We start from the raw sequence: 25593 nt of genomic DNA on the forward strand, positions 1-25593 counted from the left end.
TTTTCCTAATGGACATTAATGGACAGTTGATGGATCTCGTCATGGTAAAATTGCTAAGACTAGCTTTTTATTGCAGATTTATGAAGTAAACTTCAATTTATTGAGCCAGAAAACCTGAGGTGCACCTGTTTTCATGCATGCAATGGGTGTCTGATAACCCCACATGCACTGGGGCCTGGCAGCAGCATTGAAATAAAAGCTCAGGTGAACTCCAAAGAGCAGTATTGAAGTGCTGAACTGTGATAAGGTGTACCATAATGATGTGGTGAGCTGTTGCTTTACTGATGCCAGTGCTCATGGATGGTGGGTGTGGGAGGTTACTGCCTGCAGAGCAGGCCCAGAGGCAGTGCCAGTGAGCTACAGCTGCCATGTAATTGCTCTGAGTTTCAAGTCAGGAATTGGCACCATCTAGTTTCTTACTGGTATTTAGGAGAATAGCAATGTGCATTCAAAAAATCAAGATTAGGGAATAATGAGATATTAATGCATCCAAACAGGGTCCCTGTTACCAACTAGCAACATTCACAATTTGGCATTAAATTCTTAAGGGATAAATGTGACTTGTTTTTCTTGATGTCAAGAATCTGAATTTTTCAATTTCTCTCTACTCTCCAAACTACCTTATCATTTTCCATGTCATTCAGACACTGGTAGAATTCCCATTATTGTGCAGCATCTTCCCAGCCCCTGAATGACGAGTCAGTTGGCAAATTGGAGCATGATCAGCAGAAATAAGATTCTCAACTTTGAAAGAAAATGGTCTGATTCACCAAACACATTTTCAACAGATGGCAATAATATCGCTAGTGAATGATGAAGCTTTTTTCATCCATTTCTGGTTTTAACAGGACATAATTACCAAATCTCACCTCATTGATATGCAGCTTCCCTTTAATCCACCTGCAGGATAGAAACTAGGTGGTGACAATTTCTGACAGCAAGCCAGAGGCGTTACCTGGCAACTCCAGCTCACCCCTTGCTCCTCCAGGGCTCCATCTCAAACAGCAGTTATTAATGTCTCAAATCACGCTTTATGGACAGTGACCACTAGCAAACTCCGGTCTATAGAATTTGGCATTGGACAATGTATCCTGCCTCCTCATGTCACATCTCTGACCCACATACAAAACAGTTCTTCACTTCAATGCTGCACTGCGGAACATACTGTCACCTATCATGGATTAGACCATGGAGCACCACAGGTCTCTGGCTTGCTCTCTCATGCTCTCAATTGCATTTACTTGGATGCACACAAAAGCTCTGCCGTCACTTGTCATGACTTTTCATACTTTGGTCAAATAGCCAAAACTTAAAGGCTCATAGCACTTCTATCATGTCTTGACATATAGCTCAGACAAGCCAGGCGTATGTCTTAATTTCACCTTGTCAGTGATTAGGCAGGGAGTGGACACGTTGCTGAACAGCATTGTGCTACATCAATGTGACACATGCACATGTGCAATGAACACATTGCAGGCTGCTTGAAACAAATGGTTGGAAGCTCCGGATACAGCTCTCAATTTCCTTCAATGGAATACATCCCTCCTCAAGTAGGGAAACCAAAACTATATGCAGTACCCTAGATGCTGTCTCACTAATGTCTGTACAGTTGCAGCAACATTTCCCCACTGTTATGCTTTATTCCTTTAACAATAAATGCTAAAATTCCATTTTTCCTCTCTATTACCTACTATTCCTGCAGTAGTTTTTGGCAGTTCATGCTCAGGAACATTCAGATCCCTCTACACTGAAGTACTCTGAAGTTTTTCTCCATTTAGATGATAAGTTGCCATTTTATTCTTCTTAGCAAAACAGATAACCTTACATTTGTCCACATTAAACTCCATCTGCCAAATTTTGGCCCATTTACCCAAACTATCTATGTCCATTTATAAGTTTTTTTTATTTATTCCAAGGAAGTTGAGGACAATGTGCAGGAGGAACGTTGCCTTCTGCTAACAGAGCGTTGCAAAGTCAGATGCAACAAGCCAGACAGGATGTAATTGACACCCTCTTCCAGTAGATGTGAGCTGTGATCCTTCATTGACTGCAAATTTGTTACTGTCTGAAAACAAGCAGTACAGCTTGTTTTTTGCATTTGTTTTTTTTCTCTATTTTTGTTGTTGATGAATAAAAGTGAACATTTGAAAGCTTTCCAGTACATGATGGTCCCACAATGAATAACAATGAGATGTTAGACTATACTGAGCTTTGGGAAAGAGTAGTACTCTCTTAGATAAGGTTTTTAAATGGGATTACGACAAGGATGGGTAGCCTATATTGCTCGGTTCTTAAACTGTACTGCGTTTACAAATGTGCACTTGCATTGCAATGAAGCGTCAGACATGTCATCTGCATGCCCTGAGGAACATTTCTTTTTGGTTCCCCTCCCATTATGTACACTGTGAAGGGCAGCTCACGGCTGGCAAACCTCAACCTGGTGCACAGATGAGATTTCAAAATGGTGTTGACGTGGAATTTCTGGGAGGTTTCAACAGCCTAAGAACTTCTGCCTCTGGTGAGAGGTAAGATAGAATGAGCAGGGCATCATGGAGACTTAGCCCCATGGCTAATAAGGTGGGTTTCTGTGGAAAGCATGAAAAACCCCATTGTGTGTTCACAAAGATAAATCCTACATGAAATCTTCCAAAACTGGCTCTTGGCTAATTTCTGGTAAATTCCACTCTATAGTTTCATGATGCTTCATTTGTCTGTTCCCCAATATTGTGGTTTGTGTGCTATGAATATGAGCTTCACTGTCCATCATATCACTTAAGGCCCATCTCGCTATGTATTAATTAATCTCAACAGAGTGGCTGCACAACCATTGTAAGACCTTTTTTTGGGAGCACTGGGCCTGAGAAATATCTGAGCTCTACGAAACCATTTACCTACCTTTTTTTACTTGAACTCTCAGTATTTTGCTGCCACCTCAAAAATTTTGAGCCCAAGCTTGATGGTTGAGCTTTGCAAACCTTTGAGCTAAATCTTAATTGAATATCATTAAATTTGCTCTGGGGAAGCATTCTATTTTCTCAATGGTGCATACTATCTCATATTGGTCACTGGTCTAGTAAAAGAATGACATTAACTCAATGCTGTGGTTAAATGGCTAACATAATTATCACCAAATTCCTGTATAAGTTGTTATGAGGTACAGTTAATGACATTTCAAGAAGAATACTAAAGATACCTGTGAGATTCTAAATCTACATAGAAGATTATCTATTAAGTGCAATGCAGATATTTTATTAAGGAACATTGATGTCCTACAGACTGCTTGAATGAGATTGTAAGGCTTGTAGGAAGAAAACAGAATTGGCTGGAGTGTAGCTTGAGAGTGAAGGAATTTAACATGTTGATTCATAAATAAGATTGTTGATAAGACCAATCCTGTAGCACATTTGATTTGATTTGATTTATTGTCACATGTACCTAAGTACAGTGAATAGCTTTGTTTGCGAGCAGTACAGGCAGACCATAGTAAGCAAAGACATACAGATCATAGCAGGAGCAAATTACAGCAGATGCTGGAATCTGTATTGAAAACAACAAATGCTGAAGATCACAGCAGGTCGGACAGCATTCATGGAGAGAGAGCAAACTGATATTTTGAGTCTAAATGACTCCTCGCCAGAGCTGATCACTATGACCTTCAGCATTTGTTTTGTTTCCATACAATTCATAGGGTGCTTGGACCAAGTGAGGCCTACATGTTACACTGCACAGGAGACATAATAATTAAGGTCAACAGTAACAAGATCAACATTATTTGAAGTTAGAAAGTCCACTCATCAGTCTAATAACAGCAGGAAAGAAGCTGTTCTTCAACCTGTTGGTGCGTGTGTTCAAGCTTCTGTATCTTCTGCCTGATGGAAGAGGTTGTAGGGGAGTATTACTAGGGTGGGAGGAGTCTTTGACGATATTGGCAGTGTTTCCATAGTAACGAGAAGTGGAGGTGGATTCCATGGATGGAAGTTTGGCTTCCGTGATGGTCTGGGCTGTGCACATGTACATTTATTGTCTGGTTAAAGGTGGGTTTGTGATAGGCAATCATGAAGAATTCATCAGTAGATTTCTAAAATTACATATTGAGGAAAGTAAATACAATAGATCTTGTAAATACAACGACAGTCCAATGCTACTTTGCAAGCTTGACAGAAGAGTCGAGTATGTCAAAGCAATTGTGTGGGACAATGGCTAGCTACATGAAATCATTGCTCACTTTGTAGCATAAAAACTCACAAATGGTCCAAAGGCTACAGTTTTTCGAAAATGTAAAGTTCCTGGTCCAGCTCAAGTGTTGCAAAAATAGTAATATCAAGCTAAATAAGGGGATTTACACTGCTACAATGCTGTGGCTACATGGGTGGTAATTTCCACTGACAGGATGCTGCTGTCTGTCCAGCAAGACATTTTACCTACCACACATTTGAGCAAAGTTACATTTGAATTTCAGTGCTGGCTATGCCAAGTATGCAGGCTGGATGTTCCAACAATTGGCTGATTAAATTGAATAGTATGTTACTTTGGTTGTTCATAATAGGCAACTAAAGATGATAATTAACCTGCCTGCACTTCGAAAACCCAAAAACAAACAGTTAATAGATATGATTACACAGTTAGGCAGTAATTGCTGAAAAATCCAGTGCGTGCTAATTTCTATATCAACAACCAATTTAAAATCATTAGTTGAGGTATTAAGGTGAGTTTCTTACAGTTTATTGAGTTGGCACATTATCATACAATCAAAAGGAATATGTTGAAGGCTGCCCCATTATTTTTGAATTCCTTGGAGCTTTGGAAGCCTACAATTCCCTATACTTTCTCCATGGCAATGTCAGTCATAATTGATTTTCCAATCAGCATCCTATTCTCCAGTAAGTTGTAGCATAAGTTGTGATGGCGTAAAATTTGGCATACTCATGTTTGTCACATTAACACACCATTTACCAATTTTCTGGTCAACAACATTATCAGGAAGTGGCTGCCCAATTGATAAAGTCAGGTGATGGAGCCTTCTGCTAGGGACCCTTGGCAACAATGGCCAGCACAATGTATCTTTTGCTGTGATGATCCGACTGGTCCACATGCAAGTCTTAAAAACATACACAAACCTCTGCTCTAGGGCCTCTTTCAGCTCTCAGTCCAACTACCGTTAAGTTTGTCCTGATGGCAAAATTGTAAGATACGGCACTTGTTTTAATTTAAGTGCAATACTTATGTCAATTACAACTTCAGAATAAGTTGAGAGGGCTGACCTAGAAATGATTTCCAGTACAGACTAGTTACAAAACCACATGAGTTTAAGGGTGTTTTCAGAAGTTTCTCAGACTTTGTAACATTTCCTACAACAAGTACAAAATTGTGATATTTGGCAAGGGCAGATTTAATACCTACATTCACTCTGAACCAGCATTTTTCAGCCGTCAGTTAACAGGGTACTTTCTCTTGAGTAAAGTCCATGTTCTGTCTTCTTCTTGTGGTGATGCACACATAGCATCTTACAAATCCTGTTCCCAGCTTGGCTCTGAACCATATTAGGTAAAACTTTTGCCTCTGTCCATTAAATTGCTCTCCTGCAAACAGATGAAAATATCTGGAGAAGGAAGATTAAGAAGCAGTGTTCAGATTGGCAGAAGAATCATTTCAACAAACTCTGTGGCCAAGGACAAGAGCATCAAAAATACTAATGTTTCTTCCCCTTATCTGTCAAATTAAATGTGTGTGTAGAAAGGGAGTTTTTAAGAGGGTTAGAGTTTTAACTATTAGTGTTATGAACTGTCAACATGTACTTGTTATCAATAGCTAGAAGCTATCTGTATATAATACAGAGTCATTCATGTTATGTGCAGAAACCAAGCAATGTACTTTCTGTCAAACTGAGTCTGAAAAGCAGGTAAATTGGGGAATTTTTCAGCTTCAATAAAATCTTTAACTTTTGTGATGACTCCAGGAAGAGCAGAGCTTCAATTTTAGCACACTATCACAGTGAGTCAGAACAACTTGATCAGCCTCCTGGAATATGTCCAGTGCCTAACAGTAAATGCACAGGAACAACCTCGTGATTTGCCACCTTAAAGAAGGTATTATTTTTTAATTGCCATAATAATTTTTTTAAGAGAAGTAGCATTAATTCGAAGACCACATTCTTTGTTTTACCCAGACTATTTATCCTATATTCAAATCATAGTCCACAGAGTCTACATGCTCAGAATTTCCACAGCTAAAAGAGAGAGCATCTGTTTCCATACCTTTAACTGAATACTGAGTTCTGATGGAAGCTCAGTAAAATGTGTGTCTGCAATGATATTGTTAGATTATTGTTGGATCTTCCAAATTCGAAGTATATTGATGCAGATGTTGAGCATATTGGTGGCACTCCTTCATTTATCTTCTTTCCTCGTGGGAATGCATTTCTTATGGCCTTTGCTTGGTGCCAATACAACGGACAAAGCCAGCATCCAAATATGTCAAAAAACAATACTACATATTCGACCATTCATTGTGAGTCCACTGCTGCTGTTTCATTTTGAATTGCTGGTAAATGGATATTTGTTGAAAATCAACCAGAGCTTGTTGGCCTGATTAAGGAAGCCTTAATTCAAACTATGCAAATAAGAGAGGTGCATAGAATACACATGCATAAAAGGCAGAAAACTGAACATTTTACACAGTCACAATTATATGAATATTGTTGAAACTACTATAAATCATGTTGATAATAGTGTATTAATGGATTACATGTAATTCCTTTATCATTCTAAGGCCTTAATTCTTTTATTTTCTACCAGACAGAAAAGATCTGACTCAGTAACAGATCACTGTGATCTTTGGTTACAATTGTTTACTTATTTGAAAAATTTGGGGATAATTGGACAATTTAAAAATAAATGATAAGGAATTGAGCCACGTCAGTGAGGGAATAACAAATCAATAACTCTGTAACAATAAATAATACTTGGAGTTATTGAGGCCCAGGTAGAAGATCTAAAGAAAGAGAAGGAAAACAATAGGAAGAAGAAGCAATTAGTCCTGCACCTAGATGGACAAGAATGAGGAGGGCTGGTTGCAGAAGTCCTCATCCTCTCAGGAAAGTGTGTACACCCAAGACATTACACCTGAAGATCAGTATAAGCAAGCTGTTCTCTTCTTAAGGAGGATGTCACAAAGTTGCATCACTTCCTGTAATAAGGCCTGTGAGCAAAAGCCACAGTTAATACATTATCTCATGATTACATTATATTCATATCAGTCAGTCCACAGTTCATGTTTGCATTGAACAGGTTACTAATACAATGTTTCCTTTCATGCTTTATCCTTGGACATCGGAGAAAAAAGGATAGAGCTCTGAGGTTTTCATAGCCTACTGAACGAAAGGCCCAGATAAAGGGCAGGTCAGAACAGGGTTACAAATAATGACAAGAGTAAAAAGCAGATCGTTGTGGATTGCATGCATCTATGTGTTGACAAGAAAAGATGGAAGCAGTTCATGGTGGGATTTCCTGTTATTCTACTGTCATTATCTTTGAATTGTAAGAAAGTTCCTTCTACAAGAAAACAAAGCAGAGGTTAGCGTAAGTCTCCTGATGGATTTTAAACACGCGCATAGCGTATAAGTTGAGAGCAAATGTGTGCAGTTGTGAGAAGCTGAGTGCATGACTACATACGGAAGGAGTAGTGCAGTACCTGTAGCTGGAAATAGAATGGGAAGGATTGTATTTGCTGGATAAAAGTAAAATACATTAGGACACTGAAAAAAGCCTTACCTTGGCAATCTTTACGAGGTCATTCATTTTCTTCCTACATTGCAACCAAATTCTTGGAACTATGATCCTCACATAAAAATTATGGTAATCTCTCTCTATTTCTGCTGGCTGATTTTTCAGAAAACCCACAATCATTGCAGACAAATGAATCTCCTACCTGTTCTTCATTTACTCCACAAGCAGGGGAAGAGTGGATCAAAGGAAGAGTGTGGTGAGGGGATTGGGGGCATGAGTGGAAGGCTCCCAGCATGACACTGCTGCCTGCTGAGTACGTTGGTATATTGGGTCCATGGAATCAATGCCAAGTCCATCCAGTCTCCTCCCATCATGAAAAACTAACTAGTAATCTTAAAATCAATCATCTGTATGCCACAGAATTGAATTTTAAGCGCGTTCTAAGCAGAACATTTTTTGTGTAAGTAAGAAAGTCAGAGTATTCAAATAAAGCTAGGATATAGCATTTAGCTCTTGGGATAATGATAACTAACATTACGCAGGTTTTCTACACCTAATCATCAAACTGTAAACGTTTTGACAGATGGTGGAAAGAAAAGCCAAAATTTCTTCTCGCTATTTACTGTTGAGGATTACAGGCTTTCAGATGAACAGAAAGTAAAAAGACCTAAGCTTAAGAGCCATGTTGGTAATGCAGATGTCAACCTGGTAATCTTTGTTAAAGTGAATGATTCTCTTTAAAAGGACTCCTGTAAAAAATGCATTGAACCATCTAATAGTTGATACATTGGCAACCTCTTGTGGGAAATATCATAATTACAGTTCCTGGCAGTAACTGGATGATACAAAGTTACAGGAGCTCTACAACATCGTACAAACGTGTGCTGCGACTAAAATGGTTAGGGCTTCAGAAAACAAGGATAAAACAGGAACATATTGATAAGAAAGAAACACAAATAAAACATTAGAGATAACAAGGTGTAGAACTGGATGAATACAGCAGGCCAAGCAGCATCAGAGGTGCAGAAAGACTGACGTTTCAGGCCTAGACCCTTCTTCAGATTTCTGAACTCGCATGTTTATACTAATTTCCATCTACCAGGCATATTCTAATGAGAAACACAGAAAATGTGTGTTTATCTTGGTGTCAACAGAATAAGCAAAATAGTGGGTGCATTTTTGGTTCGAACTTCTAGGTTATGCATATGAAGGAAGTTCCAGGTCAGTGTTCTTGTCTGCCATTCACTTTTATGTCCAGTGTTAAGCTTACAAATGCCAGGTCTGATCTGGATTACAATATATACTTTTCAATTTGACAAGTTCATCACTGATTACCAGCTTTCATCCTTTGTTGTTAAAACCATTTTGGAGGGAAAAGATACAGAGCAACGACAAGCATGCGAGACTGCTTCAGTTCAGTTTTTCAATAGTATTAAAAAAGTGGAAGAAGGGTTTTCCATGATGAAAAGTGATATATTCTTTCGTAGATAGGTTGTAAATAGTTCTGCCTTTTTGTTGACATGATTATGCTTACATAAGGTGGAGGAAGCTAGGGTCAAGTTCAGCTAGAGAGGATTACATGCAGGCAAGGAAGGAGCTCAAAACTGGTCTGAGGAGAGCCAGGAGGGGGCACGAGAAAGGCTTGGCAGAAGGAATCCGGGAAAACACAAAGGCATTTTACACTTACGTGAGGAATAAGAGAATGGTCAAAGAAAGAGTAGGGCCGATCAGGGATAGCATAGGGAACTTGTGTGTGGAGCCTGAGGAGGTAGGGGAAGCCCTAAATGAGTTTTTTGCTTCTGTCTTTACGAAAGAAACCAACTTTGTAGTGAATGAAACCTTTGAAGAGCAGGTGTGCATGCTGGAATGGATAGAGGTAGACGAAGCTGATGTGCTGAAAATTTTGTCAAACATTAAGATTGACAAGTCGCCAGGCCCGGATCAGATTTGTCCTCGGCTGCTTTGGGAAGCGAGAAATGCAATTGCTTCGCCGCTTGCGAAGATCTTTGCATCCTCGCTCTCCACTGGAGTCGTTCCTGAGGACTGGAGAGAGGCAAATGTAATTCCTCTCTTCAAGAAAGGAAATAGGGAAATCCCCAGCAATTATAGACCGGTAAGTCTCACGTCTGTCGTCTGCAAGGTGTTAGAAAGGATTCTGAGGGATAAGATTTATGACCATCTGGAAGAGCATGGCTTGATCAAATACAGTCAACACGGCTTTGTGAGGGGTAGGTCATGCCTTACAAACCTTATCGAGTTTTTTGAGGATGTGACTAGAAAGGTTGATGAGGGTCGAGCTGTGGATGTGGTGTATATGGACTTCAGTAAGGCATTTGATAAGGTTCCCCATGGTAGGCTCATTCAGAAGGTCAGGAGGAATGGGATACAGGGGAACTTAGCTGCTTGGATACAGAATTGGCTGGCCAACAGAAGACAGTGAGTGGTAGTAGAAGGAAAATATTCTGCCTGGAAGTCAGTGGTGAGTGGAGTTCCACAGGCCTCTGTCCTTGGGCCTCTACTGTTTGTAATTTTTATTAATGACTTGGACGAGGGAATTGAAGGATGGGTCAGCAAGTTTGCAGACGACACAAAGGTCGGAGGTGTCGTTGACAGTATAGAGGGCTGTTGTAGGCTGCAGCGGGACATTGACAGGATGCAGAGATGGGCTGAGAGGTGGCAGATGGAGTTCAACCTGGATAAATGCGAGGTGATGCATTTTGGAAGGTCGAATTTGAAAGCTGAGTACAGGATTAAGGATAGGATTCTTGGCAGTGTGGAGGAACAGAGGGATCTTGGTGTGCAGATACATAGATCCCTTAAAATGGCCACCCAAGTGGATAGGGTTGTTAAGAAAGCATATGGTGTTTTGGCTTTCATTAACAGGGGGATTGAGTTTAAGAGTCGTGAGATCTTGTTGCAGCTCTATAAAACTTTGGTTAGACCGCACTTGGAATACTGCGTCCAGTTCTGGGCGCCCTATTATAGGAAAGATGTGGATGCTTTGGAGAGGGTTCAGAGGAGGTTTACCAGGATGCTGCCTGGACTGGAGGGCTTATCTTATGAAGAGAGGTTGACTGAGCTCGGTCTCTTTTCATTGGAGAAAAGGAGGAGGAGAGGGGACCTAATTGAGGTATACAAGATAATGAGAGGCATAGATAGAGTTGATAGCCAGAGACTATTTCCCAGGGCAGAAATGGCTAGCACGAGGGGTCATAGTTTTAAGCTGGTCGGTGGAAAGTATAGAGGGGATGTCAGAGGCAGGTTCTTTACGCAGAGAGTTGTGAGAGCATGGAATGCGTTGCCAGCAGCAGTTGTGGAAGCAAGGTCATTGGGGTCATTTAAGAGACTGCTGGACATGTATATGGTCACAGAAATTTGAGGGTGCATACATGAGGATCAATGGTCGGCACAACATTGTGGGCTGAAGGGCCTGTTCTGTGCTGTACTGTTCTATGTTCTATGTTCTATGTTCTATGTTCTATTATCTGACTCAATTGATACACAAATTTTTCAAAAAAATTTAATAGTCTTCTTAAATTTTCAAATGTATGAGCAGGCCATATTTAGCAATGCAAAGAAGCCGAGGAAATTATACATTTCCTGAATACAATCCAAGAACATTCTGCTTCGTGCAGCTGGTCTACAGTATGTCTCTGTATGGTCTTGCAGCCTGAATATTGTTGCTGAACTCAGCACATTGATATGATATGCAAAATATGCACATATTGGGACCATTGCAGAAGTATGTTTTCACTCATTTATGGCAGACAGGGTAATCACAATTTGTGATCATGCAAGATAATTGGATTGCATATTGCAGGATTAATCCTAATAGAACTCCACACAGATTTGATGGTTTTATTGCATTTGCATACTTCAATCTGTATCATTCTCCAAGGGTTATCACCCATCCCTGCAGCTCAGAAAGATTATAAAAGATTCAATCTACTCCATTCACCAGGGTAGGAAGAATTCATAAATAATGGAACATCAGTCTAAACCTCATAAGACCAGAAAGGTATTACTATTTGAGAAATGTGGAATGTGGAATAACTAAAACCCCATTTGGTAGAAAAATATCAAATTTTAAGATGAACAATTTGTTAATCTTCTAAGTGGCTACTAACACAATTAGGAAACACTTTGTTTCATTTATATGTTTTCTATAGTAATTTTATGGAATTTATTTCTGTTTCCCTGCATAGGCAAACATTTTATTCATAGTATTAATTAATAGACAGTGAACAGTCTCAGGATTGAACACATTTAATCTTATAAATCCACAAAAACTAGCAAGACCCTTATGACACATATGAAACTTTAACTCGTTATTAAGCGTAAAGATTGTGTTGGAAAGAAATTACATTATCACAGACTACATCTGCCTTGATGGGTTTTTAAAGCAGTTGACAAAAGGGTTGTAAAAGTTTTGCACATTTTTTTCAATCTTTGCATGTAATTTTGAGAAACTTAGAAGTTTTAAATTTTCTTAAAAAGGTTACAATGGCAGGTCATGATTTCAAACAGATCATTCAAGTAAGGTATTGCACCAATACTACCAGAGGTCATGAACCTGTTATCTGTTATCAAAAACCATAAGAATTGCTTAGTTTATGCTTTCTTTAGGAAAGTAAGTACAATGAAATTTCACCACAAAATATGAACTTTCTATTATTACTGAAATCAAAATTTAATGTAGAAAACTTGGTGTGAAACAAATCCTGCCTAAAAGATAAACAGAGCACAATGTCTGTACTCGGTTCAACTTCTATAAAACTTGCATCTGGGAGCACTTAGTGCAAAAGTGATTACCTTGCTCTGGACTGCTGCAAAATTTGAACTGAGTGGGCCTTTCTTCTGATGAAAAAAGCAGAAACCAACTGTTGTTAGACAGAAAATAACAACTGGTTACAAATGTTTACATGCTTATGAAGTGCTTGTGTTTATATATAACTGCAGGAAACTAACTGAAGTGATTTATAACATTTTGGTATTATGGTAACATTTACTGTTCCTCATTCAATGCAGTAAACAGTTTAGTTTTTGATGAAAAAATTTCTTAAGTAAATATTACTTATTTATATTGTTTATTGCTCAAGGTTGAGTGAATATCATTATTTGTTAATTTTGATACTAATAAAAGCTATTAAAAGACCAACTCCTCTCAGCAATTATAGATGGGAGCCTTCATTAGGTGTTACATTTAACATTGGGCTCTGGAATCTTAGCTACTAGAAGTAATAGATATTTCAAATAAAAGCAATTTAGGTATTAACCCCATCTGTCCATCAATATTTCTTCTTTACCAATCCTTGTTTTTTGATGGTATCCCCACACATTCAAAGGAATACTGCTTTGATGGAGTGTTTATTTCACATGAGACATTAAGCCAAAGTCCAATTTGCAGGGTGGTATCTCAGGCTTCCTGGCCAATACTTACCTCAATCAATGCCACGAAAACATATTATCTGGCTATTATAGTTATTTTATAATACTGCATAATTGGATCATTAACATTTTGACATCTTATATCTGAAGAGGTCACAAATATGGCAATATTTCACATAGTTTATAAAATGGTAATCAGGTTTATGATGCTGATGAATTTTGATTTCGATGAGCCTTGCTTTTTTAAAAGCTAAACTATATAACATTGTTTTCCCCTCATCATTCTAATGGGCCAAGGAAAAATCTTCGATCATGTGCTTCAACAGATCTTTAAATAGGGTTGAGCTTTCTTTTTGGAGTAAGGGAAATTACAGTGTTTGCTTCTGGTAATGATGCACTGCCACATATTTGCTGACAACCCCCCCGTTCTACCTCACCACCCATTTCAATCGACCCCTGTACTTTCCTTGCTTTGTTACAGCTTATCTGATATCCTGCACAAGATGAGCAGAAATTTTCTCAAACCATTGCAAAGACCTTCATTTCAATCCTTGCCACAAATGCCATTCCCTATTCATCAACATCATTCCTGTTCCTGTCTGAGGCTGAACGAGACTGTTCACAAAATTGCTCTCATATCTGAACCTGAGATGGTTTCCAATTGTACTTTTGCTCCATCACAAAGAAGGCCTGCTTATGATTCCTTTACATAACCTATCTCTGCCCTGCTGAAGCTCATCTGCTGCTGAAACCTACTGTTACCTCTAGACATAACTGGACCAAAATGTTTAAAAGTTTATTTCAACAATTAGAAAAAAAATCATATGTTTGTGGATTAACCTTCTTATGTGCTTATGTTGTTTGTACAATTGCATAGATATATGTATACAACAATTTAAATAGTTCTTAATACTTGTGATTGCCATGTTATTTTTTATGCATACAAATATTGTAATACAAAGCCTCTTGGACCCTCTTTCCCAATTCATGATATAATCTAGATGACTTCATGCATCCAAACACCCTTAAGGGCACTAACATATCACTAACCATAATATTCCAGTTTATTCATAATAATTAATTTAATCTTGAACATAATATAATAACAAGTGTTACGTGTTGAAACAGCAAGAAGGACAATCCACAAAATTGTTTTAAACATCCGCACAAACAATTTCAGTGATGGTCCTTACTCTGTGGGATACTTGGTATTCACTCATCTTAAATACTGAGATGAGATTACTGTACAAAACTGGGATATTAATCAAAGATTGAGGAAGAGTACACTGCATTTAAAAGAATAGTCTATTTGTTGGAAAGTAATGGCCCCTTGACTGGATTTTTTTTTACAATAGTTGTTTACATGTCTACATTTCAATCGACTATTATGACATATCGATTTTATTAAAAAGCATGAATGAAAATAGTATATTCCCATTTCAAACACATTGTTGACAGTTAATCTAAAGATACTAATGTTCTTAATTTTGCTTACCATCGCAATGTATTCAGCACAAGCAAAGATTTTTAGAACATGGATGAGAACTCCCTGCTGATATTTAGGAAATCTTTGAAAGATGTTGACAAGGTAGAAATTGGTTCACTCACAAAATTTCAGAGTATAAGGCAGCAGCTGAAACATCTGAGAAATTTGCATACTTCCACAAAATGTATTGCACAACTGCAGAGGCGTACTGTTATCAGGATTTGTAGAACAGACACTTCTAACAGAAAACAAAGCAAGATTTGTGTGGAAATGGAATGAGAGTCTGGTCATTATCTTTTCACTAGCATTGTATTGGAAAAGTTTAATTAGAGTAATCGTCATTTCACGTTAAATAATAGTTTGTTCTCTGAGAAAGTAGAATTTTAGACACTAAATTTATCTCTTATACAGAAACATAATGCACCTGCATAGATTACAATTTGAAAACATTACAGTATGATGTATTAATAGATGTATTTGCGTAAATATTAGTCTTTTTAACACTTCCCATCTGTTTGCGAAACTAATATAATGTGATAAGGGCCTTCTCTCACTGAAAGCAATTTCAATCCACTTCCAAAGTATGTTTTCACTCATTGAGTTAATCAAATTAACACAGCTGATTTGCCACAAAGCCTAAACCTGACACCACCTTCTACACCTAAGATAACAACATGCCATCTATGAGAAACAACACCATCCCCCCTCATGGCGATATCTCTTGCAACAAATTCTGCTAAATGCCTGATGCTAACAGAATCCACTGCCCTCAAGAACAATTATTCCAGAACAAATAATGGGACCACCAACAACATCGCAGAAAAAATGAAAGTTCTCTTGATTTTTACTATGATTTCAATGACATGTGATGTTGTTTACTAAAAAGAATATATAGCTGCATGTATAGCCGCAGCCATGTATTGACATTGCATGTTGGACTGTGCTATAAAGACAGAGAAAGAAAAAAGTGCGCATTCAGTAGAGCAGCAAAGGAGTTAAAGGTGAAGCTGAAAGCAAAAATGAAGAGTTTTCTGGAGGCAGAGGAGTGAAGAAACTGAAAAATGAATGGGAAGAGTTCCAGTGAGTTTTGCGTGATACCTATAAATGCTGTCACCTGGTGTGAAGGTAATAGGGCTGCTGGAAATAGACTGATATTACTAACGGGCAGTATACATTGGAAACTACAACTGATGGAGACCACTGTAGTATTTATGATAATTAACAGATAAATCTATTATTTTTTCAACAATGCACATTCGTCACATGCCTTTCAAATAAATGGACAGGATCAATTTGCTAAGTGGGATGTTCAAAAGCTTGTGTAAGCTTTTATATGGTGAGGCTTGTAAACATTTTGCCAGATAAAAATAAAGAAAATCTCTGTCCCATGTTGAAAATCTCAAAGCCTTCAATTCCTTTTGGTTTTGTTGAGTTGCAATTGAAAATTCATCTGGATAAATTATGAAAAGTAAATAAAAGAGCATTCTGTCATTGGTAAAAATTCTCAATGTTACCCCTCAAACCCTCAGTTTGTAGATTTAATATAAAAGAACATAGGTTCTAGTACAGAAAAATATTTCAATAGCAAACTACCACCATTGCAATGAAAATTAGGAATGAAAAGTGGATGCAGGGGTAGCCAGCTATATCTACGTCCCATGAATTAATGAAAACAAATTCCGAAGTTCACAAGAGCTGTGAAACTTGGCATGTTATTAGATAACATATTTCTAATAATCCTTCAAAAATGGCAAAGCACTTTTTAAGTCAAACCAAAATGGATAAATATTGAAGCTCATTAAAAACACACTGCAAAAATGGAGATGTAATAATGTTCATACTAGTGGAATATGAGTGGGTGTAATTGGATTATATACCTCCCCACCTCTATCCCGCTATCTTCCATAGTTGATAAGATTCTTGGCAATAGCATATTTTGTGAAAGTAAATTTGTACAATGTATTCTTCTGTGTAGATTTTAACTTTAAAATCATTTTATGATTTAACTTCAAAGATATTAAAAATGGACTTCAAGTTAAGGAAAATGATTTCCGGTGTAGCTCTTTCAATTATCAGCAATGATGCCAGAGGTACCATTGACCATCATGGGGCAATCAAATTCTTCAGTGATCAGGAAAAGAAATGCACAACAGAAACTATAAAAAAATTCACTTCAACCTTTCTGGCTTTTATTCTGAGAGAGTTATATGAATAAAATATTGGAGTGGGTCAAGGCCCTTTATTCTGACCCTCAGTGCCCCAAGGGTAACCAGGCACAAATGTAAAGAGGTGGGCCTTTGCCAGGTATCAGCTGAAACTAGTGGAAGACATTTGGTTTGGTCTGTGCAATCAGAACTTATGTTTATGAAGCTGCTTACTCAATATCAGGATATTCCAAAGCACCCACATCTAGCAAGATATTTGAAGTGTAGAAACGTAATTCAGGAGACACAGCAGCAAAATGGCAGTAATATCAAACAAACAATGGCCAGATTATTGTTTTCATTGTATTTATTGTATTGGCTAAGTGACCAGAACTACTCTCTTGATCATTTTTAAGCTTTGATGAGCAATGGCATGTGTTTAAGGAAAAATCTTAGAGCAGACTGTTTTTTTCCTGAGTGGTACGCCCACAGAACTGACTTTATGTCAAGCAGTTTGAGGAACTGTGAAACCATTTGGTACTTTCCCCTCAGCACCGGATCTGGGAAGCAATGGGATTCCCAATGAGCACTCTGTGTTCTCTAATTTGCTGGCAATGGGCAGGAGCAGTCCAGGATAGGGGGAGGACTGCAGTGACATTTGAGAAAGATATTCTCTGCACATTATACTCCTCCAAAAATTGCCTGTGGAACACAGAGCTTATGAGAAGCCATTGGCACTTCACCATAAAAACAAACACGGAATACCTTTTAGCACTCGCCAGGGTATTGCCTGGCCATGCATTGGTTAGGGCACAGTCATCAGTTTTGGGGGAGCTAAGGCATTCATCTAAAATGGGAGATAGCAAATGCAGCAAGAGAGTTTCATATAGCAGTACCAATCCAACCCAGCCAATGAACTCCCCATCAGAACATCTTGTAATCATTGGAAAATGATTGAAACTGTTATCAACAGTGCTACCAAGCAGTACTTGTATAGCAGTGGTAATGGGAACTGCAGATGCTGGAGAATTCCAAGATAATAAAATGTGAGGCTGGACGAACACAGCAGGCCAAGCAGCATCTCAGGAGCACAAAAGCTGACGATTTGGGCCTAGACCCTTCATCAGAGAGGGGGATGGGGTGAGGGTTCTGGAATAAATAGGGAGAGAGGGGGAGGTGGACCGAAGATGGAGAGAAAACAAGATAGGTGGAGAGAGTATAGGTGGGGAGGTAGGGAGGGGATAGGTCAGTCCAGGGAAGACGGACAGGTCAAGGAGGTGGGATGAGGTTAGTAGGTAGATGGGAGTGCGGCTTGGTGTGGGAGGAAGGGATGGGTGAGAGGAAGAACCGGTTAGGGAGGCAGAGACAGGTTGGACTGGTTTTGGGATGCAGTGGGTGGGGGGGAAGAGCTGGGCTGGTTGTGTGGTGCAGTGGGGGGAGGGGGCGAACTGGCTGGTTTAGGGATGCAGTTGGGGAAGGGGAGATTTTGAAACTGGTGAAGTCCACATTGATACCATTAGGCTGCAGGGTTCCCAGGCGGAATATGAGTTGCTGTTCCTGCAACCTTCGGGTGGCATCATTGTGGCACTGCAGGAGGCCCATGATGGACATGTCATCTAAAGAATGGGAGGGGGAGTGGAAATGGTTTGCGACTGGGAGGTGCAGTTGTTTGTTGCGAACTGAGCGGAGGTGTTCTGCAAAGCGGTCTCCAAGCCTCCGCTTGGTTTCCCCAATGTAGAGGAAGCCACACCAGGTACAGTGGATGCAGTATACCACATTGGCAGATGTGCAGGTGAACCTCTGCTTAATGTGGAATGTCATCTTGGGGCCTGGGATGTGGTTGAGGGAGGAGGTGTGGGGACAAGTGTAGCATTTCCTGCGGTTGCAGGGGAAGGTGCCGGGTGTGGTGGGGTTGGAGGGCAGTGTGGAGCGAACAAGGGAGTCACGGAGAGAGTGGTCTCTCCGGAAAGCAGACAGGGGTGGGGATGGAAAAATGTCTTGGGTGGTGGGGTCGGATTGTAAATAGCGGAAGTGTCGGAGGATGATGCGTTGTATCCGGAGGTTGGTAGGGTGGTTTGTGAGAACGAGGGGGATCCTCTTTGGGCGGTTGTGGCGGGGGCGGGGTGTGAGGGTTGTGTTGCGGAAATACGGGAGACGCGGTCAAGGGCGTTCTCGATCACTGTGGGGGGAAAGTTGCGGTCCTTGAAGAACTTGGACATCTGGGATGTGCGGGAGTGGAATGTCTTATCGTGGGACCAGATGCAGCAGAGGCGGAGGAATTGGGAATAGGGGATGGAATTTTTGCAGGAGGGTGGGTGGGAGGAGGTGTATTCTGGGTAGCTGTGGGAGTCGGTGGGCTTGAAATGGACATCAGTTACAAGCTGGTTGCCTGAGATGGAGACTGAGAGATCCAGGAAGGTGAGGGATGTGCTGGAGATGGCCCAGGTGAACTGAAGGTTGGGGTGGAAGGTGTTGGTGAAGTGGATGAACTGTTCGAGCTCCTCTGGGGAGCAAGAGGTGGCGCCGATACAGTCATCAATGTACCGGAGGAAGAGGTGGGGTTTGGGGCCTGTGTGGGTGCGGAAGAGGGACTGTTCCACATAACCTACAAAGAGGCAGGCATAGCTGGGGCCCATGTGGGTGCCCATGGCCACCCCCTTAGTCTGTAGGAAGTGGGAGGAGTCAAAAGAGAAGTTGTTGAGGGTGAGGACAAGTTCAGCTAGGCGGATTAGGGTGTCGGTGGAGGGGGACTGGTCGGGCCTGCGGGACAGGAAGAAGCGGAGGGCCTTGAGGCCATCTGCATGCGGAATGCAGGTGTATAGGGACTGGACGTCTATGGTGAAGATGAGGTCTTGGGGGCCAGGGAATTGGAAGTTCTGGAGGAGGTGGAGGGCGTGGGTGGTGTCACAGACCTAGGTGGGGAGTTCCTGGACCAAAGGGGAGAAAATGGAGTCCAGATAGGTGGAGATGAATTCGGTGGGGCAGGAGCAGGCTGAGACGATGGGTCGACCAGGGCAGGCAGGTTTGTGGATTTTGGGAAGGAGATAGAAACGGGCCGTGTGGGGTTGGGGAACAATGAGGTTGGAGGCTGTGGGTGGGAGGTCCCCTGAGGTGATGAGGTCGTGAATGGTGTTGGAGATGATGGTTTGGTGCTCGGGTGTGGGGTCATGATCGAGGAGGCGGTAGGAGGTGGTGTCGGAGAGTTGGCGTCTGGCCTCGGCGATGTAGTGGTCAGTGCGCCATACTACCACTGCGCCGCCCTTGTCTGTGGGTTTGATGGTGAGGTTGGGGTTGGAGCGGAGGGAGCGGAGGGCTGCCCGTTCTGCGAGGGAGAGGTTGGAGTGGGTGAGGGGGTGGAGAGGTTGAGGCGGTTAATGTCTCGACGGCAGTTGGAGATGAAGAGGTCGGGGGAGGGTAGGAGGCCTGGGGGTGGTGTCCAGGAGGAGGACTTGTGTTGGAAGCGGGCGAAGGGGTCAGTGGAGGGAGGGTTAGGCTCCCGGTTGAAGTAGTAGGCATGGAGGCGAAGACGGCGGAAAAACTGCTCTATGTCCAATGACTTGTATAGCAGTGACTGGCTCACCAATCCGCAGTTAGGATTCAGCCAGGGTCATCCACATTATGTTTGCTGTTTTCTTTCCCAAAAACAGATAATTTAGCCATCTGATATTAATAACAGAATGGCATTAACACCACTGAATCCCCAACTATCAACATCTAGGCAGTTACCATTAGGAAAAAAACTGTACTAGACAAGCCAAATAAATACTGTGGTTACAAGAGCAGATTGGAATTGTCTGCTAAGTAACTCACTCATCTACAAGGCACTATCTACAAGTCACTATTAATACCCAAAGTTGACCATTGACTGGACTGTACTAGCCATACCAATGCTGCAGTTTCAACAGCAGGACAAAGGCTAGGAATTCTGCAATGTATATCTCACTTCCTGTCTCCCCACGGCCTTTCCACATCAATATGGCCAAAGTCAGGAGCCTGAGGGAATCGTCTCCACTTAATTTGGTAGGTACAAATCCAACAACATTCAAGAAGCTTTACACCATCCAGGATAAATGTTCTCGGCATCCCATCTACTTGTTCAACATTCACTCCCTTCATGATGAAACACAGTAACAGCCATCTTCACCATATGCAATATTCTAGGTAGCATCTCACTGAGGCTTCTTTGACAAAACCTCCAAACCTGTGATCTCTTCCACCTGAAAGGAAAGAGCAGCTGATACAGAGGAACATCACCACCTCTAAGTTCTCCTCCAAGCCACTTACCATCCTGATTTGGCATTACATCACCATTCCTTAATTTTCATAGTACCAAAAACAGCACTGTGAGGCCTACACCACATGGACTGCAGTGGACTAAGAAGGCAGCTTACCACCACTTCACAAGAGCAATTAGTGTTGGGCGATAAATCGTGGGCTAGATAGCAATGCCCACATCCCAGGAAAGAACATTAAAAAATAATCAGGGGTATGATAGAATATGCTCCGCTTGCCCGGATGCTTGTAACTCCAATGCTACTCAAGAAGCTCAACACCATTCAGGATACAAAACTGTCCCCAATTCATCAACTTAAACATTTATTCTCTTCACTATTATTGCACAAATACAGCGTTGATGCACCTTTAATATCCGTAATCTCTACAACCTAAAAGCCGAAGATAAACAGCAATGTCACCAGGCTGTGGGATCAAAGTTCCCAGAATGCCCTTGCTAACAGCATTTTTGGGTGTACCTGCATCAGACTGAAGTTCAAAAAACTGGCTCAACACCTCATTCTCTCGGGCATTTAGGAGTGGGCCACAACTTCTACCCTTGCCACTAATGCCCATATCTGATGAAAACATATTTTTTAGAAGTCAATGCGCTTCAAAGAAAATGCCATGTGGCTAATCTGACAGATTGATTGTCCTCAATGACTAAAAGTCATTGAACCTTTTTTAGTGGAGAAGTGGCGGTGGGAGTGCGGTAGGAGGGGGTGGATCTGAATCTTAGCCAACTCCCAACTCCTTCTGTATAAATTAGGAGGTACCTGTTTAAGGCCACTTCTCATGATTGCCCAGACATCTTCCTCTCCTTCACTGCATTTCATTCAGGGATGTCTGCGGTCAGCCTCAATAAAAATTCAAGATGCGCTTCTCTACGTCCATTCATTGCCATGGTCCATTCTTTGGATGCGCTGCCATTCTTCTGCTTGAAGAAAATACTTCAAAATGTCACAAGGTGTCACATGAACTATCCATCTGTCAGTCATGTAAAGTTTTAATATTTACCTTGTTTCTTATCAATCTCCCAGCGAACCTGCCATCCCCATTCTCCCCAGTCTATGTCCCATTTGCTCCTGTAATCTTCAGCTATTCCTGGCTATTTAAAGGCTTCACCTGAAATTTGCAACCACCCCCACACCCCATCCTAATTGTTACATGTCACATAAGAGTTGTGGTTGGTACGGTGTTTGAAAATTGCACAGTTTTGATAAGGGGCTGAGTACTCAAGTGGGGTCAAACTTTCCTTACATTACAATATTGGGCCAAAGAGCATCATGTCATTTTAGAGACCATTCCAATCTACGGACGGTATCCCAGTCAAGGACAAGTAGGAATATCAGCTGTTCCCTTACAAAATATGTGACCAGTTAAATGATGATCTACTAGCCTCTTCCAAAATTGAAACAGGGTGATCAGTCACACTGAAGGTGACTGCTGTAATGAATGATTGGATCCTTCCAAGCATCCACCAAAGAATTCTGTAATGTAGCACAATTTGCAAGATCTAATCGAATAAAAGAAGGCACAGATGGTCTGTAGAGGGAACAGAGAGAAATGCATCTGCTTTCCAAATTCACCAGGGCTTACCCAAGGAACGTGTTTATGAGATTCCAACGTTTCTTCTGCATCCTTGGAGGAGAGATCTGCAGCTACTTTGAAATTAGTAAGCTGTGTATAATTTTATGCCTTACAATAACTGCAGAGATTTGTATTCTTGCAGTGCACAGGTAGTTTGAAATGACGAACATGAAAGTGGCTGCAAACTTCCCTAGTTTGAAACATGATGCTTTCATTTTGAATCACATTCAAGGGGTATGTCAATGTAATCTATTATAGATACACTTCATTACAAATTCCAATATTTATCTGTATTGGTTGAAAGGTGTCAGACAAATTTTGCGCCAACATATATTCATGAGAGAGCGAGTGTTCCATGTAGCCTATATTAATTTGCTTTCAACTATTCCATATACAATGGATTAAAAAATATTAATTAGTAACTAAACAAGATCAATCAAAGCAACAATGTGGTTAGCCTGACTTCTATTTGGCAGATATGTGAGTGACTGAACTAGACACCAGAATGTTATTTTATTCAGCAACGTGAATGAGGATAGCAGATGGTTGTTAATCAAAAAAATGTTATCATAAACATATTATTATTTTAAACAGATCACAATTTCTCCTCTGTGTTTAGGTTTAACAGAAAGTCAGGCAGATACAAATCTGGCAGATGAGCGCAACTGAAGCAGAATTTGTCAACTGGAGGACATTTCATTTACACAGGATTAACATACAATACAGTTTCACCACCCAGTAGCCAGCTCTCAGTCCTCCAGTACCTGTGCAACAGCTGACCTGCTCCCAAAAGTGCAAAATAATTCGGTGTCTGCTTTCTGGTAGAAAGTGCAGGATTCCACAGGAGTCCACTGCTGGATATGGTTGAAATCCTCAGAAAACATTGAGAAATTTCACAGCCTGTATAATCAAGTTAAATCTGAGTCCAAGATCATAATGTGGAGCTAGTTAATAAATCACATTCAAACATTCAAAAGTGTGAATGTAAAATTTGAAGCACAAATCACCAATTGTATGCAATTACTGATGATCATGTTGTCAGAGGTCAGGAATCACAGATCCAGGACATTACTACCACATTTGCTCAGAGTGGTATTCTTGGCCTAACTACCTTGTTCCTCCATCTGAAGGCCAGAGCAGAGCTGTTTGCTGACAATTCAACATTTTTAGTTCCATTCATGCCTTCTTCACTGGTCACGGTCAAAAGCACTGGAATTTCCAACCTCAGACATGCATAACCATAGAGGTGAAGGAGAGCCCATTCCTGACAACAAATATCCAGGCAACATCCTGGATTGTGATGACTAGCGATGAGCTGCATTTATACCATACAATTATCAGGCAATGACCATTTTGGACACGAGAAGGCACACCCCCTTGTGTCTGAAAAATCACCACAGAGCAGAATATTAATTCATTACTGACTCCAAGAGCAGGCTGGACACTGAGCTGTCTGAAATGAGTCATTTCCTGACTCTGCAAACTCTCCATCTATAAAGCACAAGCATGTGGTGTGATGGAATGCTCACCAATCACTGGATGCATGTACTTGTAACAATATTCCAAATATTTCCAACTGTCCAGAACTAGGCATTTCATTTGACAGGTTTTCACCACGCTGATCATAGTAACCTTGTCTCCATCAATGTTGTACTGCATATGCCATTTACCTTAACAACTGTGCAACAACTGAGAAGACCAAGAGCAGCAGTGCCTTAACAAATAACCAACAAGTCTACATTACTTCACCTAGCCTTCAGGATATGTTGTTTTTTCCTGATCTTTCACAATTTCTGGCACAAAATCCTCGAATTCCCTGTGCAAAAACCTACCAAATACTGCAGCAACTCAAACAGAAGTCCTCAGCACCTCATTTTCAGAGAGGGGGCCAACTCAGCTAACCCAACCCCCTTTTCAGGCATGGAGAGAAAGGATAAGTGGTGGAATATAGAGAAAAGTGATATGCGCTACCAAGCTCGCAGGTCTGTTACCATTTGTGTGAACATACAGCATTTCAGGTAGTGGAGCTGGCATCATGCTTGGTGATTGTTGAATGCCATATTTAATGGCCACTGACAAATACTCTAAAATGATAACAAAACCGCATGCCGACTTAAAACTACCAGAGAACCGGGCATCCGTATCACGTGATGCTCCACTAAATTGACAATGAGGCAATATAAAATTGCATTGAAAGACAATTCAACGGAGGCAGTTGTGTGGCAATAATATCACTGTATCAGTATTGCAGAGCCCCAGTCTAATGGTTTGGAGAATTAGGTTCAAAACCCACCATGTCAGATGGTGGACTTTGAATTCAATAAAAATCTAGAATCAAAGCAACTCAAGTAGTTTGGAAGATCTCATCTGGTTCACTCTTGATCTTTAGTGCAGGAAATCTGCTACCCTTATCTATGGCCTACCTGTCATTCCAGTGTGGATGTCTCTGAACCATCTTCTGAAATGGCCTAGTAAGACACTCTGTTGGACCAAACTATAACAAAGCCTAAACAAGGGCTCACATTGAGGATAACCTCAATCATTGTTGTGTGGCTATTGTGCCAAAGGGGGCAGACTTCAAACAGATGCAGTAACACTAAACTGGACATCCATGACATTCAGTGGACTATCATCAGTAGTAGAATTGTAGGATATCACAATCTGCAATCTCATGGTCTAGAATATTCCTTACTGTGTCACTTTCTTCAGGCTAGGAAATCAACCATGGTTCAGAGAAGAATTCAGGATCACATGCCAGGAGCAGCATCAGACCTAGTTAAAAATGAGACGTTAATCTTGTGAGGATATAACTGAGGACTACTTTCAGGCCAAATAATGGAAGGATCATGCAATGGACAGGTACAATTATCCGATCAACAATGGGTCTGGAGTTCTGCCATACTGAATCCTAAATAATCATCGACAATTAAACAATTAACAGGCAGAGATACCATAAATATCCCGATCCTTGATGATGGTGGAGCCCAGC

General features: G+C 40.7%; 1 long non-coding RNA gene across 4 annotated transcripts; it reads right to left on the reverse strand.

The window, feature by feature from the left end:
* Positions 1 to 3399: 3399 nt before the first annotated feature.
* Positions 3400 to 14830, reverse strand: LOC125463359 (uncharacterized). Of its 4 annotated transcripts, XR_007249817.2 has the most exons (4): positions 14608 to 14830; positions 12537 to 12581; positions 5401 to 5599; positions 3400 to 4078 (listed from the first exon to the last, which is right to left on the reverse strand). It is a non-coding gene; the product is annotated as an uncharacterized LOC125463359 (long non-coding RNA). The 4 variants fall into 4 exon arrangements; XR_007249818.2 differs by lacking the exon at positions 12537 to 12581; XR_007249819.2 differs by lacking the exons at positions 12537 to 12581; positions 14608 to 14830 and adding an exon at positions 7927 to 8002.
* Between the last annotated feature and the right edge of the window lie 10763 nt (positions 14831 to 25593).

The sequence above is a fragment of the Stegostoma tigrinum genome, chromosome 25 (assembly GCF_030684315.1).
Source record: "Stegostoma tigrinum isolate sSteTig4 chromosome 25, sSteTig4.hap1, whole genome shotgun sequence".
Classification (NCBI taxonomy): domain Eukaryota; kingdom Metazoa; phylum Chordata; class Chondrichthyes; order Orectolobiformes; family Stegostomatidae; genus Stegostoma; species Stegostoma tigrinum.